The sequence below is a fragment of the Melozone crissalis genome, unplaced genomic scaffold, assembly GCF_028551555.1.
Source record: "Melozone crissalis strain CALT ecotype California unplaced genomic scaffold, PUWL_Pcris_2 ptg000018l_1, whole genome shotgun sequence".
NCBI classification, from domain to species: Eukaryota; Metazoa; Chordata; class Aves; order Passeriformes; family Passerellidae; genus Melozone; species Melozone crissalis.
In genome coordinates this window covers 26,089,575-26,097,974 of record NW_026535796.1, presented here as the reverse complement: position 1 = coordinate 26,097,974, position 8,400 = coordinate 26,089,575, and positions in this window count along the sequence as shown.

The window sequence follows — 8,400 nt, the reverse complement described above, 5'->3', positions numbered from 1 at the left end:
CATTTAAATGGAACAGCTCCCACGTGTTGCAAAGGTCATTTAGGAAAGGCTGACATCATTAATGACTCATGTCTGCAAAAACACAGCAACTGACACACTATCACAACATCACTTGAGATGAAAGTCTTGGCTGTCAGAGCATTTGGAGAACACACTGCCAGGACTTGGTGGAACTCTGACATCTGTGATGCAGCCCAAGAGGAATTTCAGGTTACATATTTACATGGATGATCAGCTGCAGTTGCCTTGCAATGATCTTTTCTTCTCTATTTCCACTACCTGGTGCTGTAAATACTTAACTATATCTCTGACTTTGAAGATCAATTCTACTTGCAGTACTTTCACCAGCTACTGACATGCTTGGATAGTCGCTTACTAGACTTCAAACAACTTCTGAAATGTGGCTGGTAGCAACATGCTAATAGAAGTTCCACTGAGTTCTTTTCTTCCTTTTTTGGACAGTAAGTAACTTGTCAATAACACATCTACAGTGACAGTTTTAAAGAAGATCTTGAAAGATTGTCAGTTCACTCTTACCTTGATTTCTTACAAAAGTGGAGAAAGCTAGTAAAGAGGTAGGTATCAACAGGTGCTGCTTAGTGTCAGTAGTCATAGTCTAGCTATGTCATTTATAGATATAGATAGATACAGCTATGTTATTCAAAAGCCTGCCATGTCATCATGTCGATCAGCACAGTACCTGCAAACTTACCTTTGTCTTGATACTGACTGTTAAATCACAGGTGACAGTAATTTGTGATGTCAAATCAGGACCGAAGCAAAGATCTTTCCCTAATGTGGTTTTTCTTCGTAGTATCCTCCAAGTCAACTATATGTTTGAATATAGGAACTTACAGTGATCATAGATCTCAGGAATTCAGAATATAAAATTGCTTAAAATCTTTACTGGGCTCATATACAATGTGGTGAATGCCCAGGATTGCTGAGCGCACGGTCTTGGTTTCATCCAAAAACTCATGCTTGCTGAAGACTTTTTTGTCCATCCAATATGTATGTCAGTGAACAAGCAGCAGGTAATCAGGCAGCTAGATAGCATGTAAGCAATGTCCCACAGTGGTTTATTGACAGTCCTCTTCAGGTGAAATAGCTCCCGATGAGTTATTGATGGCTGATGGTACACATAGTCTGTATAAGTTCATTTCAATTTTTTCAAGCCATTAGCTGACCAGAATGAGAAAGCTGAGCTGTGGTTTACCTTAGCAGCTTGGTATTCAGCCTTGCTCAACCCTGCATTAGTTCTGCTCATCTGTTTAACTCAAACACAGAAATTTCAGCTCTTCTACCAACATAAATATTGCATGCAGCACTCTGCAGAGGCATGGCATGAAAAGTTTCTATTCAGCTGAGCAGAGCTTAGTGAACCACAGCATGTCCCAAGGAATGGCAAATACACCCAGCCTGATGTTGAAGCAAATTGTGGTGTCTTAAGCAAAATCTCCATAGCCAGGTAAACAAATTGTGGCGTCTCAAGCAAAATCTCCACAGCCAGGAGATTCTGATTCTCTCCTACCAGCAAATACATCCTAGAAAAGTGTTTTAGGTTGTTTTATGTTTTTTTCTCTCTTATTCTCAGTCACTTGTTTGTTTGCATACATTGTTCCCTGAGCAGCAAGTTTAGGCTTTTAATGCTGCTTGCTCCCTGTAGCTTTAGAAAAGCACCAGCTTTGGGAACATTTGTAGAAGTGCCTCATCTACATGCACGCTGCTCTAGAGTTCTTTGGACAGGGTCAAGGACAGCTCTTTAGGAGATCTGTTCTAAGCCTGAATCTTCAGCAGCAAACATCAGGGGAGAACATGATCAGTATCACTTGTAGTTTTACAGGTTCCTGTGCTGTGACTTGAAGCCGCTTGATGCTTTTCTGTTAATCTGGCAGTGACAGTGTTACACCTCATCTCATCACCATTCACCTCAATGATGAAATTGCAAATCTTGTGCTAAGATGAACAAACCATGACAGTTTTCTTCCAATCATCCCCTAGGAGCAAGCAGAAAAAAAATTGCCTAAAAAGGTACTCCTAAAAATGTTTCAGGAAAGAAGGAGCGTATAAAAAGGTTTTCATCAATACTATCACACATAATATCTTTAGCTGTCAGGTTAGAGTGCAATGTACCTTCAGCCTGAGGTCCCAGCACAGGAAATTGATAAATTCCTTTTGAAATGCTGAAATGTGATTAGTTGGGCTTCCTGATTTATATTCTTCTTCTTCTCCTTACACCATCTTTTCTTCTTATCTCAGAACTTCCATTGTGACCACACTCACCATTTAGTATTTCCATTATTTCATTACGTTAATAAGCACTATCTGCACAGCTTCAAATGCTGCAAGGCTAATCTAGCTTTCTACCACTCCCCTTACACATCCTGACAGGCCGGGTGGGAACCCCATACCTGTTTCCTATGCCAGCAAACATCCCAAACACCTGATCTTTAGCAGTTAATCTTCATCTTTAGAAGTTGGATTACAACCTGGAGAACAGCCCTGTAAATGTGTGACCCTCCTGTGCATTGCGTTCCAAGGACCCTCTTGTGCTCTGGTTTTAGCTCACCTTCAGACTGTGGTTGTCCAAATTCCACTTTCCCTCTTTGTTTGGTCCAGTACATCTATTCCAGCTGGTAACAGGCCTCTGAGTTTGTCACTGCTCAATGAATGAACCACATTGATAATGTTTTTGTAAGTTGCATGGAGAAACCCTGTTGTGCTTTTCCTCCCTTACTCCCTCTGCTGTAAGAACCTTGCATAAATTTTAGTGTCACTTAGTCACACATGAATAAGACTCTTTCAGTACCAGGGGAGAAAAAGTCATTGAAAGGCCAGTTACAAAAAAAATGTAATATCCCTTAAATCTAGTAGAAGCTGTATATATTCATTTTTAAACTAGATCAGCCCTTTAGCTAGTAGAACTTATTATTTAGGTGCTGTTATTGTGTCTTACATTTTGAGTAAAGCAAAACTGCTTGGGTTACACTGGAATTATTTATGGAATGAGGAATGTCAACAGAGAAACACACTGAATATTTCAAAAACTGCTTTAACCCATAAGTGGTTAACAATAAATTTGTTTAGTGCTAATGAAGTTAAATTTATGTGGAACGTAATTTAGGAAATTGAGTAGGCAGAGAGCTGGTAGATGCCTTTTTAGTTAAAAAAAAAAAAAAAAAGTTCATTTTCCGTTAAACGCTCACACATTTGTCATAGCAACATTGAAGGTGGCCATAATGCTAAGCAAAATAAACAGTCCTAGTATAATGTTCACTGCAATAACATGTCTCATGAGCTAGTTCAGTACTCCTTTTTATTACCTTATTTTCATTGCTCATTCACTGTGTTGGAGTTCTGTTTTGTGGTTTAATCATTATTACATCATTTTCCTTTCTTAATTTAAAAGTGCTGCCCTTTTCCTGTCATTCCATGACACCTCTTTACTACATGCACGTATCCCTCTTAATATTTATTTTTTTTTTATTTCTTAACAGTGAGTTCTTTACTCTATTAGTTCTCAGTAAAGACTAAGAGTTAGGTACATTTTTTTACAAATCTAATTAGACTCTGCTCTGTCATTAGGAGAAAAAATACAACAAGAAGGGCAACAGGAAAAGGGCAATACAGTTAAAAAAGTATGACAATACAAAATGCATAGAAAGATTCTCCTAAGTCTATAATAGTGACATCTGTGCATAACAAAAAGTTCAAATGTTTATAGCTAATTCTCATCAAATTTCATGAATCATGGACAAAGCACCCAATATTTTGTGCAAATTCTGAGTTTAAACTAGAAAAGCTGTTCTCTATTCCAGTAGTCTTTTTTTCTTCCTCTTCCTTTTGGAGATGAAGATATGTAGGTAAAATTGAGCAGAACAACATATTAGAGATTTGCAGCAGATGGAAAATTTCTGTGTCTTTCCTGTCATTCCTAATATACACAGGAAAATCCCCACTGACTCTCCCTGGGGATGGCCAACTGCCAGGGCAGGACTGAACAGGGACAAGGATTCAGGGCTACCAGCTGATTTTAGCATTTTACCCCTTAACAGTTGATGTACTGAAATAACTAAACAGTTCATTCTTAAGGAACATATATGTACTACATAAGCAGAAAAAATTAAAATACTGTATTGCATTTTTCCCTTGGTAGAACATGCTAGTTCATCATTCAGGTGAATATTTTAATCAGGTGATCATCCTCATCTGAGAGCTGAAATTTAGTTTATCTCAGATAACTTAGGTAGACAAAGAATACTCACTTTTCAAAAATCCTTCTGAGATTCCCATTTACTCAATTCTGAGTTAATTAATGAAAAATAAGTAGGTTTGTTTGTTTGAGGTTTTTTTTGAAGTCTCATATTGTCCATCCTCTGATACTCTCTTCAGGTCTGTGTATAAAGGTATGAAGAAATGGCCTTTGAAATGGCCTTTGAGAAGAAATGGCCTTTTTTTTTAAAGTACCTCTTATGATATTTAGCCACAGTGCCATATTCATGGAAAGTGTATCTAAAAATGATGTAAAATCCTCCAGGATTAATGAAGAGCAGAAGGAAACAACAGAATGATCAGAAATCAAATTTGCTGATACATTATAGAAATTTGCTTTATAAAACCACAAAGAAAATGTTACAAATTCTTCTCCCAAACCAAAAATATAATCCAAATAGAATGTACTTATTCCCAGGAGCTTTTCCCCGGTGCTGATGCTTCAGCAAGGTTCTTTTCACTTAACTGTCTGCACTGAAATTTGATATCATAATTATTGCAATAGTTGTGTGGTTTTTCTCTTTTCTCACTAATCCACCTCTCTCTGTGCAATGCTCAGGTACCAGAATAAAAGGGAGGAAATGCCATTAAGCAAAGCTTATTTCCAAAGGTCCATCTGTGTAAGATCTGCTTGCAGGAGTGTAGATTGGGTCAATTTTGGATAAAGCATGACAAATTATTTATGGAATTAGATTTGAGTATATAAGCCCTAACCTTTTCATGCAATGGTTTTATGAAAAAAAATAAGAGATTAGCTAAGAACTGATGGGCTAATGCTGTTTGTATTTGTTTTATGATGTTAATTAGGTTTACATGATTGTCTGCCATTTACCTCAGACCACAGGATTAACTAAATGCCTTCCTATTGACTCCCTCATCAGAATTTTTATCACTGCTTTTTCCAGGCAGTATTATCACATACAACATTTACTTTAATTCCCCTCAAATATTGAATAAAAACTGTATTCATTATATAATGCATTTACTCTTAAGAGTCATGAAGTCATGAACTCATTTTAAGGACTAAGAAGCAAATACAAAATTATTATGGGCAAGACATGCTGTCTGCCTCAGCCGTCAGTGTAGTGTCTGTCATGGAGAAATGTATTTTCAAGGCCAATTGTGGCACAAGTATTTTTAACTTGCCCTTGCTTACACTGGTTTAAATCTGGAATAACTCACTAAAGTTAGAGAGTAGAAACCTGGATGAATTCCACAAAGTGAGAAATTAATTTGGCGGCTAGCATGTAAAACTAAAGCTGTTAATCTTCCTTTTGATTCTCAAATTGGTCATTTCTATATAAATGTTTACTACAGTTGTAGAATCTAGGAAGAAACTTACTTAATATTTTGGTTTGAAAATGTATTTTTTCCAGCTGAAATCTATATTTCAAGAAAATGTCTTATTCTGTCAAGTGCATTAACCTGCTCCCCTTTCTGTACAGCTGTACAGCCTCTACACTTCTCACTGTTACCAAGTGGTTTCCTTTACAATACTTCCAGGACGTGTTCCCTTTTAATGGACAGCCAACTGCATCTCACAGGGATTGTGAGCCACATTCAGAGCAAGGATCTTTTTCCTCAGGTGTTTCTGTGGGCACTTGCAGACACATTCAGTTGCTTTATCTACTCCACACTAAAAAGCACCTGAAATCACTCAGTGCATAATATTTCACCTGTGAATTTACATTATATATTGGCTGGACATACAGATGCAATCATATCAAACAGCAAGTTGCTGGGCAGCCCCAGGGATCTGGCAGGATTCACATAACAAAGGTTCCTCATAATTTATCTATGATTCTTGATTTACTAACTAAAATTCTCCAGTAAGGAGGGTGTGTGAATCAGTCCCAAAAGTTCAGCCTGTCTGAGTAACCCCTTGGGCTTCGAGTGCCAGGCTTGGACCCCAGCAGTGCTGGTGTCAGTGCTCCTAAGTGATGGTGATTGTTCCATCCACCAGGCTCTCTGAAAAATTTCTTTAGTGCAATTCTATCTTTTTTTCAATTCTTTTCTTTTATTCTATTCTTTCTATAGAATAAATATTTGCTGCATCAAAAAGGCACATTTCCGAGGCATGCAGCTAGGTAGGGGTAGACTTAATTCTAGAAACTTTGCAGTGAAACCAATTTATTCATAACTGATTGCCTGAGAAAGCCTCAGCCTGCAGCCTAGTGCATGGGGAAGGGACGTGGTGGGGGCTGTGGCTGGGGACATGGAGCAGGGACGGCAGGTGGGGTAGGGTGACACATGAGGGGCCGATGGGGCTTGGCAGACAGATGTGGGGGCATGACCTGAGGGGTGGGGCCAAAGGCTGCACAGTACAGGTTCAAATTTGGATCTCCCACAATGCAGAAAATGCAGAAATAGTGAGTTAGAACATACAACTCCATCCTTTTCTTAGTGATTAAGAAACACAATTTGACTGTTACTTAGTACAACAGCAACCCTTGGACCCTTGCCTGTCCCTTGGTATTTCCTGGTGGATAACTAAGCTATATCTTGCTCATATCAATCAGTTTTATGAGCTTTACCCTTCCACACCTAAGACTTTTCACGCTTTATGAAAGATAGGTTGGGTTTTCACATCACTGCATTGCAGCTGGTAGCATGCCAAACCCAGGGGGAAGACTTAGGCCCCTCCATTAACTTGTCTTCAAGAAAACTGATAGATCTGAAAACTGGCCCAGAGAGTGCTCCAGCATGTTATCCTGACTCCTCCCTTCTGTCCACCATGTTCTTCTTCTTGAAACGCAGCCGTGTCTCGGTGGAATCACCAACTAAACCAACTCCTTCCACCTAAAAATACTTTTTCACTATCTTTATGTTTTAATAGAGAGCAAGGAGCACCAGCTCCATGTTAGAAAGGAGTGGTGAAAGGATCTCTGGGTGCCTACAAGGTGTACTCAAATTGTCTTAAAGGAGCTTTTCCATTGTCACCACTGGGCCATTGACAACTTACATGCTTTGTATGTACTGTGACTTGTAACAGAGAGCTTCCTGTCTTGCAAGATGCTCAACTCTTCATTTAGGAAAAGAAATAGGAAACAGCATACCCTAAAGTTTGGTCATGTCTCAGCACTACTTACTTTTTATTCCTATTTATGCCTGGAAATCTTCTAGGTATGTTGGTGTCTAAATGGGTGCCTATATTGCAAAAAAAATAAAATAAGGATGAGCAAAAGCTCCTACAAAAGAAGTCCTAAATAGTACCAATGTGTTAGAGGTGTCCTCTAAAGTTCATAACAAATAAGGAGAATTATAATTTGGGAAGGTCAGCATCAAGAGCTAACATAAAATATATTGAAAGTAAATTATAAAATTGATAAATTATACAATTAATAAATTATTGATAAAATGGGGTTTAAAAAGACTGTTAAGGAATATCATTCCCAGATAAGTATCTAAATGGATCTAAATGCAACATGTGGCTCTGTGTATGGGGCTTACAATGAAATTCAGCTAAGCTGTGAAGCATAATTTGTTTTTACTTGCTACATGATATTTTGCTGCAGAAGCCAGATCTACTGAAGCAAGCCCCTCTATGAACACACCTGAACTCAAAGATGAGTTAGAAAATAGGCAAAATGTCTATTTTTCAAGTAAATCTAAGTAGAATTGTGAACAACTTAAATTTAATATATAGTTTTTCCCCCAGAAGTTCTTTCCACTGCACCAAGGGAAGGCTGCATAACAATCACCATCTATAAAACCATTCTGTGCATATACATTGTGTGTGTAGATACTATGCAGAGCACCATCTACTGACATAAAGTGCTGTAATTCTCTTCCTTCCTAAATTATCTTTATTGCAGCTCATAACTGTTTTGAGGTTTTAGTTTTGCTACACCCCACAGCCTGTCTTTGATTTAGAGATATCTTCCAACTCTAATTCACACTGTAAAATGCAAAAGGATCATGAGGCAAATAAAATTATGTTGGGAAGTAATCAGACTAAGGACTTTCTGTGTCTCCAGCCAGCACACCCTGAATGTGATGATTTCTGTGAATAATCTTATCATGTATATTGTAATAAAAATGTGAATTAAAAAAAATTAACCTTGTATTGGCAGAGAATAAAAAATGCATTTGCAGAGGCCATAATCTTTCTTTCATTTTCTCAGTCTG